The following is a 13,997-nucleotide window of genomic DNA, read 5'->3' as shown; positions in this document are numbered from 1 at the left end:
GGTGGCGCGGGTGGCTCTCCCTGGCTTTGGGCCTGTGGATGGGTCCGGTCAGGGCCAGGGCCTGGGTTGCACGTCCCTAGGGCCGGAGGGGACTGAGAGGACCCTGCGACCCCCTCGGTGGCCCTGAGAGGTGGGGACAGCACAGCAGCAAGGGGGGTGTGCGGTTGTGTGGCTGGGGGGAGATTTGAGGGGTTGGGGTAGGGGGACGGGGTAAAAGCCCTTCGGGGCCTGGGGAGGCCCAGGATGCCAGGGCGCCCAGACATATGTCACAGTCAGGGAAGTGACAGAGGCCCGTGGAGCCACTGGGGGGCGCGAAGGTGCCTCGCTGCGGGCCAGGAGTAGCCCGTCGCCCACACCAGCGGCGTCCGGAGGAGGCGGGGAGCGGGCGGGAGCCGCTCAGGCAGACGTGCTCGCCACCCTAGCGGCCCAGCAGCACGGCGCGCGCGGTCAGAGGCAGGCCGGGAGCAGGCTCTTGGGGCGCGGGGAGCCGGGTCCCAGCGTCTAGGGCCATACCACCCTGAACGCGCCCGATCTCCTCTGATCTCGGGAGCTAAGCAGGGCGGGGCCTGGTTAGTACTTGGATGGGAGACCGCCTGGGAATAGCTGCAGGCTTTTGCTCGCCTCTCCTTTTGCGCCGCCGCCCCGGCGTGGCTCCCTCCGAACCCCTGCCGCACCTTGCCCCTCTGCAGCCGCCCAGGCAGCCGAAGGTCCCCCTGGCCAGAGGAGGGTCAGTCGCCCAGCACTACAAGCTCGCATCCCCGGCCGCACACCAGGCCTGTCGGCCAGGGCTCCCCCCCACTCCCTCTTCTTAGTGCTCTTCGCCAAGGCAGGCCCTCAGCCTGCAGCAGTCAGCCGCCTCTCGGTCGCCGCCACCGCCATCGCAGGGCTCCCTCTCGCTCCCCGACCCTGCCGCCGCCGCAACCCCCAACGCCCAAGCCCAGGGCTGCCTGCCGGCGCAGGCCTCCACCAGGCTCTCTCCATCCCAGGACGTGCCGGTGCTTTGCACCTCTCCCCGAGCCCAGGGCACGCCCATCCCTGCGCCTGCCCTCGGGTCCCGACACACACGATCGGCGTGACCTCGGGCAAACGGGACGCCCACACGCCCCGCCCCACCGGAGTCTTCTGTCTCCGCTGGCAGGCACCTCGCCCCACACCCCCGCGCGCCCCTCCCGTCTCCCACAAGAGCCAGGAGCCCTCCCTTCCCGCCGGCCACGGTGTCCCTGAAACACAGGGCACAAAGAGCCGGGACAAACCAGGGGACGGCGGGAGCAGCACCCCAACACACCACGCGACATCGACTCCAGGGGAGACCACCACAAGGGCAGAGCAGGCACGCAGGCACACAACCCTCACAACCAGGGTGCCTGGGGGTGCCACTCTCCTCCCGCGGGCGGGTGCCTGGGCGGGGCTCAGAGACCACAGGCCCTCCGGAGACCCTGGCGGGCCGCCCCGGAGGCTTCAATGGTGACTGCCAACGCCAGGGCAATGCCTCCTTAGAGGAGCCCAGCCCCGGGCACGACCACACTCCGGTGGAGGAGCCGCCACTTCAACACAGCCTCAGTGCGTCTGTAACACTCCGTGTGCCCGCCTGTGCGTCCCTCCCACCCTCCCCCACCCCATATCTGTCAGGCTCTGAGAGGTGCCTGTTGGGCCCTGGCTCTGGCTCAGGAGCTCTCTCCCCGCGTGCCAGCCCCCTCTTTCTCTGTCTCTGTCCATGTCTCTCTGTATGTCTAGATACATACATGTACATATACGTGTATATTTCCATCTCGCTCCCTCTTACTCCTCCTCCCGTTCTGTCTGTCTGTCCCTGTCCTGCGGGGACTCTAGCCCCTCTGCCCGCACAAGAATGCAGGATTTGGCGAGGCCAAGAGGGAACACCAACAGACCACGGATAGGGGGCTCATAGCACCATGTCTCACGGGCGGCTGGCTTGGAGACTCGGCAAGCCGGAGCCGCCCGATCCCCAGCCTGCCGGCCGATTCTCTGCCAACCAACAGACCCGCCAACTTACCGACCCACCAAGCCGGCCAACTGCAGTCCGCGCCCCTCTGCAATTTGCAGTCCACAATCCGCGCTTCCTAGCTTGGCCACCGCAGCTCTGCCGGTGGCCAATGGCCAACTGGCAACAGCTGATGGCCAAGCGGTCACGGCTGATATCCATGCAGCCCCCACGCAGCACCCCTCCACGCGAGGCCCAGAGCCTGGAAAGTGCTCTCTGCGAGTCTGTCCCCACAGTCCCCGTCGGTCTCTCTCCGCCTCTCTCTTGCTCTGTCTCTGGCCTTCTCTCATCCTCTCTCTCACCTCCCTGGGTCAGGAGAGGTGACGTGTAGCCAGTGAAGTGAACAGTGATCGGGCGGGACGCCGGTCGCTGACGAGGGGCGAGAACCCAGAAAGAAGGCTGTGTGAGGAAGGGTGGCGGCGGACTGGAGGTGCTGCCCCCTGGTGGCGGGTGGCTCTCCCTGGCTTTGGGCCAGTGGGTGGGGCCGGCCAGGGCCAGGGCCTGGGTTGCACGTCCCTAGGGTGGAGGGGACTGAGAGGACCCTGCGACCCCCTCGGTGGCCCTGAGAGGTGGGGACAGCACAGCAGCAAGGGGGGTGTGCGGTTGTGGGGCTGGGGGGAGATGAGAGGGGTTGGGGTAGGGGGGCGGGGTAAAAGCCCTTCGGGGCCTGGGGAGGCCCAGGATGCCAGGGCGCCCAGACATATGTCACAGTCAGGGAAGTGACGGAGGCCCGTTAGAGCCACTGGGGGGCGCGAAGGGGCCTCGCTGCGGGCCAGGAGTAGCCCGTCGCCCACACCAGCGGCGTCCGGAGGAGGCGGGGAGCTGGCGGGAGGCGCTCGGGCAGACGTGCTCGCCACCCGAGCGGCCCAGCAGCATGGCGTGCGCTCAGAAGCAGGTCGGGAGCAGGCTCTTGGAGTGCCGGGAGCCGGGTCCCAGCGCCTAAGGCCACACCACCCTGCACGCGCCAGATCTCGTCTGATCTCGGGAGCTAAGCAGGGAGGGGCCTGGTTAGTACTTGGATGGGAGACCGCCTGGGAATAGCTGCAGGCTTTTGCTCGCCTCTCCTTTTGCATCGCCGCCCCGGCGTGGCTCCCTGCGAACCCCTGCCGCCCCTTGCCTCTCTGCAGCCGCCCAGCCAGCCGAAGGTCCCCCTGACCAGCAGAGGGTTAGCCGCCAGGCACTACAAGCTGGCAGCCCCGGCCGCACACCAGGCCCGTCGGCCAGGGCTCCCCCGCACACCCTCTTCTCAGTCCTCTTCAGTCCCGGAGGCTGTCATCTCGATCCCTTCGCCGACCTTCGATCGCCGCCACCGCCAACAGCGCTGCCCTCGCCCCCGCCGCCACCGCCAAATCCGCCGCCATCACCGCGCTCCCCACACCCCCCTCCAGCGCTGCCCTCACCCCTGCCCCCGCCCTCGCCACCGCCATCGCTGTACTGCTTCAATCTCCCGCCTCTGCTCTCCCCTCCTCCGCCGCCAGCACCGCCCTCTTCCCCGCTACCGCCGCCGCCGCCGGCGCCAACCCTCCCCGCGCCCAGCGCCCGCCGACACAGCCCCCAACGCTGCCGCCGCCTCCATCACCGACCTCGCAACCCTCCCGCGCCGCTGCCGCCGACGCCGCCAACGCTGCTCGCGATCAGCCCCCGCTTCTCCCGCCGCCGCCGCCAGGATCACCGCGCTCCCCACCCCCTCCGCCAGCGCTGCCCTCGCCCCCTCCCCCGCCCCCGCCGCCGCCATCGCCGTACTCCCTCAAACTCCCTCCTCTGCTCTCTCCCCCTTGGCCGCCAGCACCGCGCTCCCCATCCCCGCCGCCAGTGCTGCCCTGTTCCCCACCCCCGCCCCCGCCGCCGCCATTGCCGCACTCCCTCAATCTCCCTCCTCTGCTCTCCCCGCCTCCAGCACCGCCATCTCCCCCGCCTCCGCCCCAGCCCCCGCCGCCGCCGCCGCCACCATCGCCATACTCCCTCAATCTCCCGCCTCTGCTCTCCCGGCCTCCTCCGCCCCCGCCGCCGCCGCCGCCGCCGCCGCCGCCGCCGCCGCCGCCGCCCCCCCCTCCGCAGCCGCCCAAGCCGCCGCCGCGGGGTCCTCCCACAACTCCCAAGCCCAGGGTTGCCTGCTGGTGCAGGCCTCCCCCAGCCTTGGGGGTGCGGTTGTTGGTAAACCTGGTGGCGGTAGGGGGGCGGGGTGTATGGCGGTCTGGGTCCGGGGAGTCCCAGGATGCCAGAGTTCCACGAATTCTGGCACCATCAGGGAAGTGGCAGTGTCCCATGGAGCCTCGGGTGGCGCGAAGGGGCCTCGCTGCCGGCCAGGAGTAGCCCGCCGCCCACGCCTGGGGCATTCGGAAGAGGCGGGGAGCCGGACTGGGAGGGGGACGCGGTGCTGGCAGAGCCGGCCAGCAGGTCGATGCTCACCACCGGAGCCGCGCATCTGCATGGCGCGCGCTCACGAGGCAGGCCGGGAGCAGGCTCTTGGGGCGCGGGGAGCCGAGTCCCATCGTCTATGGCCGTACCACCCTGAACGCGCCCGATCTCCTCTGATCTCGGGAGCTAAGCAGGGAGGGGCCTGGTTAGTGCTTGGATGGGAGACCGCCTGGGAATACCTGTAGGCTTTTGCTCGCCTCTCCTTTTGCGCCGCCGCCCCTGCGTGGCTCCCTCCGAACCCCTGCCGCCCCTTGCCCCTCTGCAGCCGCCCATCCAGCCGAAGGTCCCCCTGGCCAGAGGCCGGTCAGCCACCCGGCGCTACAAGCTGGCAGCCCCGGCCGCACACCAGGCCCGTCGGCCAGGGCTCACCCCCACACCCTCTTCTTAGTCCTCTTCGCCGAGGCAGGCAGTCAGCCAGCAGCAGTTAGCCGAGCCTGTGTCTCCGCCGGCAGGCACCTCTCCCCACACCCCCGCGCGCCCCCTCCCATCGCCCACAAGAGCCAGGAACCCTCCCTTCCCGCAGTGGCCCCAACACACAGGGTACAAAGAGCCGGGACAAAGCAGGGGACTGAGGGAGCAGCACCCCAACACACCGCACGCCCTCGGACTCCAGGAGAGACCACCACAAGGGGAAGTGCAGGCACGCAGGCACACAACACTCTCAACCAGGGTGCCTGTGGGCTGCCACTCTCCTCCCGCGGGGCGGGGGGTTCCTGGGCGGGGCTCGGAGCCCACTGGCCCTCCCGCCCGGCCCGGGGGCTTCAAGGGTGACTTTCAATGCCCGGGCACTGCCTCCTTAGTGGAGCCCAGCCACGGGCATGACCACACTTCGGTTGAGAAGCTGCCACTTCAAAGCAGCGTCAGTGCGTCTGTCCCAGTCCGTGTGCCCGCTTGTGCGTCCCTCCCCCCTCCCCCACCCCATGTCTCTCTGGCTCTGTGACGTGCCTGTTGGGCTCTGGCTCTGGCTCAGGAGCTCTCTCCCCGCGTGCCAGCCCCCTCTTTCTCTGTCTCTGTCCATGTCTCTCTGTATGTCTAGGTACATACAGGTACATATAGGTGTATATTTCGATCTCGCTCCCTCTTTCTCCTCCTCCCGTTCTCTCTGTCGGTCCCTGTCCTGCGGGGACTCTAGTCCCTCTGCCCGCACAAGAACGCAGGATATGGCGAGGCCAAGAGGGAACACCAACAGAGCCACGGATAGGGGGCTCATAGCACTATGTCTCACGGGCGGCTGGCTCGGAGACACGGCAAGCCGGAGCCGCCCGATCCCCAACCTGTCGGCCGCTTCTCTGCCAACCCACCGACACACCGCCCGTCGACCCGCCAAGCGGGCCCACTGCAATCCGCGCCCCTCTGCAATTTGCAGTCCACCATCCGCGCTTCCTAGCTTGGCCACCGCAGCTCCTCCGGTGGCCAGTGGCCAATTGGCAACAGCTGATGGCCAAGCGGTCACAGCTGATGACCATGCAGCCCCCAAGCAGCACCCCTCCACGCGAGGCCCAGAGCCTGGAGAGTGCTCTCTGCGAGTCTGTCCCCACAGTCCCCGTCTGTCTCTCTCCGCCTCTCTCTTGCTCCGTCTCTGGCCTTCTCTCATCCTCTCTCTCACCTCCCTGGGTCAGGAGAGGTGACGTGTAGCCAGTGAAGGGACCGGACATCGGGCGGGGCTCCGGTCGCTGACGAGGGTTCCAGGGCCCAGACTGAAGGCTTGTGACGAAGGGTGGCTGCAGACTGGAGATGCTGCACCCTGGTGGCGCGGGTGGCTCTCCCTGGCTTTGGGCCTGTGGATGGGTCCGGTCAGGGCCAGGGCCTGGGTTGCACGTCCCTAGGGCCGGAGGGGACTGAGAGGACCCTGCGACCCCCTCGGTGGCCCTGAGAGGTGGGGACAGCACAGCAGCAAGGGGGGTGTGCGGTTGTGTGGCTGGGGGGAGATTTGAGGGGTTGGGGTAGGGGGACGGGGTAAAAGCCCTTCGGGGCCTGGGGAGGCCCAGGATGCCAGGGCGCCCAGACATATGTCACAGTCAGGGAAGTGACAGAGGCCCGTGGAGCCACTGGGGGGCGCGAAGGTGCCTCGCTGCGGGCCAGGAGTAGCCCGTCGCCCACACCAGCGGCGTCCGGAGGAGGCGGGGAGCGGGCGGGAGCCGCTCAGGCAGACGTGCTCGCCACCCTAGCGGCCCAGCAGCACGGCGCGCGCGGTCAGAGGCAGGCCGGGAGCAGGCTCTTGGGGCGCGGGGAGCCGGGTCCCAGCGTCTAGGGCCATACCACCCTGAACGCGCCCGATCTCCTCTGATCTCGGGAGCTAAGCAGGGCGGGGCCTGGTTAGTACTTGGATGGGAGACCGCCTGGGAATAGCTGCAGGCTTTTGCTCGCCTCTCCTTTTGCGCCGCCGCCCCGGCGTGGCTCCCTCCGAACCCCTGCCGCACCTTGCCCCTCTGCAGCCGCCCAGGCAGCCGAAGGTCCCCCTGGCCAGAGGAGGGTCAGTCGCCCAGCACTACAAGCTCGCATCCCCGGCCGCACACCAGGCCTGTCGGCCAGGGCTCCCCCCCACTCCCTCTTCTTAGTGCTCTTCGCCAAGGCAGGCCCTCAGCCTGCAGCAGTCAGCCGCCTCTCGGTCGCCGCCACCGCCATCGCAGGGCTCCCTCTCGCTCCCCGACCCTGCCGCCGCCGCAACCCCCAACGCCCAAGCCCAGGGCTGCCTGCCGGCGCAGGCCTCCACCAGGCTCTCTCCATCCCAGGACGTGCCGGTGCTTTGCACCTCTCCCCGAGCCCAGGGCACGCCCATCCCTGCGCCTGCCCTCGGGTCCCGACACACACGATCGGCGTGACCTCGGGCAAACGGGACGCCCACACGCCCCGCCCCACCGGAGTCTTCTGTCTCCGCTGGCAGGCACCTCGCCCCACACCCCCGCGCGCCCCTCCCGTCTCCCACAAGAGCCAGGAGCCCTCCCTTCCCGCCGGCCACGGTGTCCCTGAAACACAGGGCACAAAGAGCCGGGACAAACCAGGGGACGGCGGGAGCAGCACCCCAACACACCACGCGACATCGACTCCAGGGGAGACCACCACAAGGGCAGAGCAGGCACGCAGGCACACAACCCTCACAACCAGGGTGCCTGGGGGCTGCCACCCTCCTCCCGCGGGCGGGTGCCTGGGCGGGGCTCAGAGACCACAGGCCCTCCGGAGACCCTGGCGGGCCGCCCCGGAGGCTTCAATGGTGACTGCCAACGCCAGGGCAATGCCTCCTTAGAGGAGCCCAGCCCCGGGCACGACCACACTCCGGTGGAGGAGCCGCCACTTCAACACAGCCTCAGTGCGTCTGTAACACTCCGTGTGCCCGCCTGTGCGTCCCTCCCACCCTCCCCCACCCCATATCTGTCAGGCTCTGAGAGGTGCCTGTTGGGCCCTGGCTCTGGCTCAGGAGCTCTCTCCCCGCGTGCCAGCCCCCTCTTTCTCTGTCTCTGTCCATGTCTCTCTGTATGTCTAGATACATACATGTACATATACGTGTATATTTCCATCTCGCTCCCTCTTACTCCTCCTCCCGTTCTGTCTGTCTGTCCCTGTCCTGCGGGGACTCTAGCCCCTCTGCCCGCACAAGAATGCAGGATTTGGCGAGGCCAAGAGGGAACACCAACAGACCACGGATAGGGGGCTCATAGCACCATGTCTCACGGGCGGCTGGCTTGGAGACTCGGCAAGCCGGAGCCGCCCGATCCCCAGCCTGCCGGCCGATTCTCTGCCAACCAACAGACCCGCCAACTTACCGACCCACCAAGCCGGCCAACTGCAGTCCGCGCCCCTCTGCAATTTGCAGTCCACAATCCGCGCTTCCTAGCTTGGCCACCGCAGCTCTGCCGGTGGCCAATGGCCAACTGGCAACAGCTGATGGCCAAGCGGTCACGGCTGATATCCATGCAGCCCCCACGCAGCACCCCTCCACGCGAGGCCCAGAGCCTGGAAAGTGCTCTCTGCGAGTCTGTCCCCACAGTCCCCGTCGGTCTCTCTCCGCCTCTCTCTTGCTCTGTCTCTGGCCTTCTCTCATCCTCTCTCTCACCTCCCTGGGTCAGGAGAGGTGACGTGTAGCCAGTGAAGTGAACAGTGATCGGGCGGGACGCCGGTCGCTGACGAGGGGCGAGAACCCAGAAAGAAGGCTGTGTGAGGAAGGGTGGCGGCGGACTGGAGGTGCTGCCCCCTGGTGGCGGGTGGCTCTCCCTGGCTTTGGGCCAGTGGGTGGGGCCGGCCAGGGCCAGGGCCTGGGTTGCACGTCCCTAGGGTGGAGGGGACTGAGAGGACCCTGCGACCCCCTCGGTGGCCCTGAGAGGTGGGGACAGCACAGCAGCAAGGGGGGTGTGCGGTTGTGGGGCTGGGGGGAGATGAGAGGGGTTGGGGTAGGGGGGCGGGGTAAAAGCCCTTCGGGGCCTGGGGAGGCCCAGGATGCCAGGGCGCCCAGACATATGTCACAGTCAGGGAAGTGACGGAGGCCCGTTAGAGCCACTGGGGGGCGCGAAGGGGCCTCGCTGCGGGCCAGGAGTAGCCCGTCGCCCACACCAGCGGCGTCCGGAGGAGGCGGGGAGCTGGCGGGAGGCGCTCGGGCAGACGTGCTCGCCACCCGAGCGGCCCAGCAGCATGGCGTGCGCTCAGAAGCAGGTCGGGAGCAGGCTCTTGGAGTGCCGGGAGCCGGGTCCCAGCGCCTAAGGCCACACCACCCTGCACGCGCCAGATCTCGTCTGATCTCGGGAGCTAAGCAGGGAGGGGCCTGGTTAGTACTTGGATGGGAGACCGCCTGGGAATAGCTGCAGGCTTTTGCTCGCCTCTCCTTTTGCATCGCCGCCCCGGCGTGGCTCCCTGCGAACCCCTGCCGCCCCTTGCCTCTCTGCAGCCGCCCAGCCAGCCGAAGGTCCCCCTGACCAGCAGAGGGTTAGCCGCCAGGCACTACAAGCTGGCAGCCCCGGCCGCACACCAGGCCCGTCGGCCAGGGCTCCCCCGCACACCCTCTTCTCAGTCCTCTTCAGTCCCGGAGGCTGTCATCTCGATCCCTTCGCCGACCTTCGATCGCCGCCACCGCCAACAGCGCTGCCCTCGCCCCCGCCGCCACCGCCAAATCCGCCGCCATCACCGCGCTCCCCACACCCCCCTCCAGCGCTGCCCTCACCCCTGCCCCCGCCCTCGCCACCGCCATCGCTGTACTGCTTCAATCTCCCGCCTCTGCTCTCCCCTCCTCCGCCGCCAGCACCGCCCTCTTCCCCGCTACCGCCGCCGCCGCCGGCGCCAACCCTCCCCGCGCCCAGCGCCCGCCGACACAGCCCCCAACGCTGCCGCCGCCTCCATCACCGACCTCGCAACCCTCCCGCGCCGCTGCCGCCGACGCCGCCAACGCTGCTCGCGATCAGCCCCCGCTTCTCCCGCCGCCGCCGCCAGGATCACCGCGCTCCCCACCCCCTCCGCCAGCGCTGCCCTCGCCCCCTCCCCCGCCCCCGCCGCCGCCATCGCCGTACTCCCTCAAACTCCCTCCTCTGCTCTCTCCCCCTTGGCCGCCAGCACCGCGCTCCCCATCCCCGCCGCCAGTGCTGCCCTGTTCCCCACCCCCGCCCCCGCCGCCGCCATTGCCGCACTCCCTCAATCTCCCTCCTCTGCTCTCCCCGCCTCCAGCACCGCCATCTCCCCCGCCTCCGCCCCAGCCCCCGCCGCCGCCGCCGCCACCATCGCCATACTCCCTCAATCTCCCGCCTCTGCTCTCCCGGCCTCCTCCGCCCCCGCCGCCGCCGCCGCCGCCGCCGCCGCCGCCGCCGCCGCCGCCCCCCCCTCCGCAGCCGCCCAAGCCGCCGCCGCGGGGTCCTCCCACAACTCCCAAGCCCAGGGTTGCCTGCTGGTGCAGGCCTCCCCCAGCCTTGGGGGTGCGGTTGTTGGTAAACCTGGTGGCGGTAGGGGGGCGGGGTGTATGGCGGTCTGGGTCCGGGGAGTCCCAGGATGCCAGAGTTCCACGAATTCTGGCACCATCAGGGAAGTGGCAGTGTCCCATGGAGCCTCGGGTGGCGCGAAGGGGCCTCGCTGCCGGCCAGGAGTAGCCCGCCGCCCACGCCTGGGGCATTCGGAAGAGGCGGGGAGCCGGACTGGGAGGGGGACGCGGTGCTGGCAGAGCCGGCCAGCAGGTCGATGCTCACCACCGGAGCCGCGCATCTGCATGGCGCGCGCTCACGAGGCAGGCCGGGAGCAGGCTCTTGGGGCGCGGGGAGCCGAGTCCCATCGTCTATGGCCGTACCACCCTGAACGCGCCCGATCTCCTCTGATCTCGGGAGCTAAGCAGGGAGGGGCCTGGTTAGTGCTTGGATGGGAGACCGCCTGGGAATACCTGTAGGCTTTTGCTCGCCTCTCCTTTTGCGCCGCCGCCCCTGCGTGGCTCCCTCCGAACCCCTGCCGCCCCTTGCCCCTCTGCAGCCGCCCATCCAGCCGAAGGTCCCCCTGGCCAGAGGCCGGTCAGCCACCCGGCGCTACAAGCTGGCAGCCCCGGCCGCACACCAGGCCCGTCGGCCAGGGCTCACCCCCACACCCTCTTCTTAGTCCTCTTCGCCGAGGCAGGCAGTCAGCCAGCAGCAGTTAGCCGAGCCTGTGTCTCCGCCGGCAGGCACCTCTCCCCACACCCCCGCGCGCCCCCTCCCATCGCCCACAAGAGCCAGGAACCCTCCCTTCCCGCAGTGGCCCCAACACACAGGGTACAAAGAGCCGGGACAAAGCAGGGGACTGAGGGAGCAGCACCCCAACACACCGCACGCCCTCGGACTCCAGGAGAGACCACCACAAGGGGAAGTGCAGGCACGCAGGCACACAACACTCTCAACCAGGGTGCCTGTGGGCTGCCACTCTCCTCCCGCGGGGCGGGGGGTTCCTGGGCGGGGCTCGGAGCCCACTGGCCCTCCCGCCCGGCCCGGGGGCTTCAAGGGTGACTTTCAATGCCCGGGCACTGCCTCCTTAGTGGAGCCCAGCCACGGGCATGACCACACTTCGGTTGAGAAGCTGCCACTTCAAAGCAGCGTCAGTGCGTCTGTCCCAGTCCGTGTGCCCGCTTGTGCGTCCCTCCCCCCTCCCCCACCCCATGTCTCTCTGGCTCTGTGACGTGCCTGTTGGGCTCTGGCTCTGGCTCAGGAGCTCTCTCCCCGCGTGCCAGCCCCCTCTTTCTCTGTCTCTGTCCATGTCTCTCTGTATGTCTAGGTACATACAGGTACATATAGGTGTATATTTCGATCTCGCTCCCTCTTTCTCCTCCTCCCGTTCTCTCTGTCGGTCCCTGTCCTGCGGGGACTCTAGTCCCTCTGCCCGCACAAGAACGCAGGATATGGCGAGGCCAAGAGGGAACACCAACAGAGCCACGGATAGGGGGCTCATAGCACTATGTCTCACGGGCGGCTGGCTCGGAGACACGGCAAGCCGGAGCCGCCCGATCCCCAACCTGTCGGCCGCTTCTCTGCCAACCCACCGACACACCGCCCGTCGACCCGCCAAGCGGGCCCACTGCAATCCGCGCCCCTCTGCAATTTGCAGTCCACCATCCGCGCTTCCTAGCTTGGCCACCGCAGCTCCTCCGGTGGCCAGTGGCCAATTGGCAACAGCTGATGGCCAAGCGGTCACAGCTGATGACCATGCAGCCCCCAAGCAGCACCCCTCCACGCGAGGCCCAGAGCCTGGAGAGTGCTCTCTGCGAGTCTGTCCCCACAGTCCCCGTCTGTCTCTCTCCGCCTCTCTCTTGCTCCGTCTCTGGCCTTCTCTCATCCTCTCTCTCACCTCCCTGGGTCAGGAGAGGTGACGTGTAGCCAGTGAAGGGACCGGACATCGGGCGGGGCTCCGGTCGCTGACGAGGGTTCCAGGGCCCAGACTGAAGGCTTGTGACGAAGGGTGGCTGCAGACTGGAGATGCTGCACCCTGGTGGCGCGGGTGGCTCTCCCTGGCTTTGGGCCTGTGGATGGGTCCGGTCAGGGCCAGGGCCTGGGTTGCACGTCCCTAGGGCCGGAGGGGACTGAGAGGACCCTGCGACCCCCTCGGTGGCCCTGAGAGGTGGGGACAGCACAGCAGCAAGGGGGGTGTGCGGTTGTGTGGCTGGGGGGAGATTTGAGGGGTTGGGGTAGGGGGACGGGGTAAAAGCCCTTCGGGGCCTGGGGAGGCCCAGGATGCCAGGGCGCCCAGACATATGTCACAGTCAGGGAAGTGACAGAGGCCCGTGGAGCCACTGGGGGGCGCGAAGGTGCCTCGCTGCGGGCCAGGAGTAGCCCGTCGCCCACACCAGCGGCGTCCGGAGGAGGCGGGGAGCGGGCGGGAGCCGCTCAGGCAGACGTGCTCGCCACCCTAGCGGCCCAGCAGCACGGCGCGCGCGGTCAGAGGCAGGCCGGGAGCAGGCTCTTGGGGCGCGGGGAGCCGGGTCCCAGCGTCTAGGGCCATACCACCCTGAACGCGCCCGATCTCCTCTGATCTCGGGAGCTAAGCAGGGCGGGGCCTGGTTAGTACTTGGATGGGAGACCGCCTGGGAATAGCTGCAGGCTTTTGCTCGCCTCTCCTTTTGCGCCGCCGCCCCGGCGTGGCTCCCTCCGAACCCCTGCCGCACCTTGCCCCTCTGCAGCCGCCCAGGCAGCCGAAGGTCCCCCTGGCCAGAGGAGGGTCAGTCGCCCAGCACTACAAGCTCGCATCCCCGGCCGCACACCAGGCCTGTCGGCCAGGGCTCCCCCCCACTCCCTCTTCTTAGTGCTCTTCGCCAAGGCAGGCCCTCAGCCTGCAGCAGTCAGCCGCCTCTCGGTCGCCGCCACCGCCATCGCAGGGCTCCCTCTCGCTCCCCGACCCTGCCGCCGCCGCAACCCCCAACGCCCAAGCCCAGGGCTGCCTGCCGGCGCAGGCCTCCACCAGGCTCTCTCCATCCCAGGACGTGCCGGTGCTTTGCACCTCTCCCCGAGCCCAGGGCACGCCCATCCCTGCGCCTGCCCTCGGGTCCCGACACACACGATCGGCGTGACCTCGGGCAAACGGGACGCCCACACGCCCCGCCCCACCGGAGTCTTCTGTCTCTGCTGGCAGGCACCTCGCCCCACACCCCCGCGCGCCCCTCCCGTCTCCCACAAGAGCCAGGAGCCCTCCCTTCCCGCCGGCCACGGTGTCCCTGAAACACAGGGCACAAAGAGCCGGGACAAACCAGGGGACGGCGGGAGCAGCACCCCAACACACCACGCGACATCGACTCCAGGGGAGACCACCACAAGGGCAGAGCAGGCACGCAGGCACACAACCCTCACAACCAGGGTGCCTGGGGGTGCCACTCTCCTCCCGCGGGCGGGTGCCTGGGCGGGGCTCAGAGACCACAGGCCCTCCGGAGACCCTGGCGGGCCGCCCCGGAGGCTTCAATGGTGACTGCCAACGCCAGGGCAATGCCTCCTTAGAGGAGCCCAGCCCCGGGCACGACCACACTCCGGTGGAGGAGCTGCCACTTCAACACAGCCTCAGTGCGTCTGTAACACTCCGTGTGCCCGCCTGTGCGTCCCTCCCACCCTCCCCCACCCCATATCTGTCAGGCTCTGAGAGGTGCCTGTTGGGCCCTGGCTCTGGC

At 69.0% G+C, this 13,997-nt stretch overlaps 7 pseudogenes; all 7 read left to right on the top strand.

The window, feature by feature from the left end:
* The first annotated feature begins 499 nt into the window (after positions 1-499).
* Positions 500-619, top strand: LOC148754502 (5S ribosomal RNA; annotated as a pseudogene).
* Positions 620-2,939: 2,320 nt separating this feature from the next.
* On the top strand, positions 2,940-3,059 carry LOC148754501 (5S ribosomal RNA; annotated as a pseudogene).
* A 1,436-nt stretch (positions 3,060-4,495) lies between these two features.
* LOC148754500 (5S ribosomal RNA) lies at positions 4,496-4,615 on the top strand (annotated as a pseudogene).
* Positions 4,616-6,665: 2,050 nt separating this feature from the next.
* On the top strand, positions 6,666-6,785 carry LOC148754499 (5S ribosomal RNA; annotated as a pseudogene).
* A 2,321-nt stretch (positions 6,786-9,106) lies between these two features.
* Positions 9,107-9,226, top strand: LOC148754498 (5S ribosomal RNA; annotated as a pseudogene).
* A 1,436-nt stretch (positions 9,227-10,662) lies between these two features.
* On the top strand, positions 10,663-10,782 carry LOC148754497 (5S ribosomal RNA; annotated as a pseudogene).
* A 2,050-nt stretch (positions 10,783-12,832) lies between these two features.
* Positions 12,833-12,952, top strand: LOC148754496 (5S ribosomal RNA; annotated as a pseudogene).
* Positions 12,953-13,997: the final 1,045 nt, after the last annotated feature.

The sequence above is a fragment of the Rhinolophus sinicus genome, unplaced genomic scaffold (assembly GCF_057876585.1).
Source record: "Rhinolophus sinicus isolate RSI-liver-muscle unplaced genomic scaffold, RSI-T2T HiC_scaffold_19, whole genome shotgun sequence".
NCBI classification, from domain to species: domain Eukaryota; kingdom Metazoa; phylum Chordata; class Mammalia; order Chiroptera; family Rhinolophidae; genus Rhinolophus; species Rhinolophus sinicus.
This window is presented reverse-complemented; position numbering and strand designations above follow the sequence as displayed.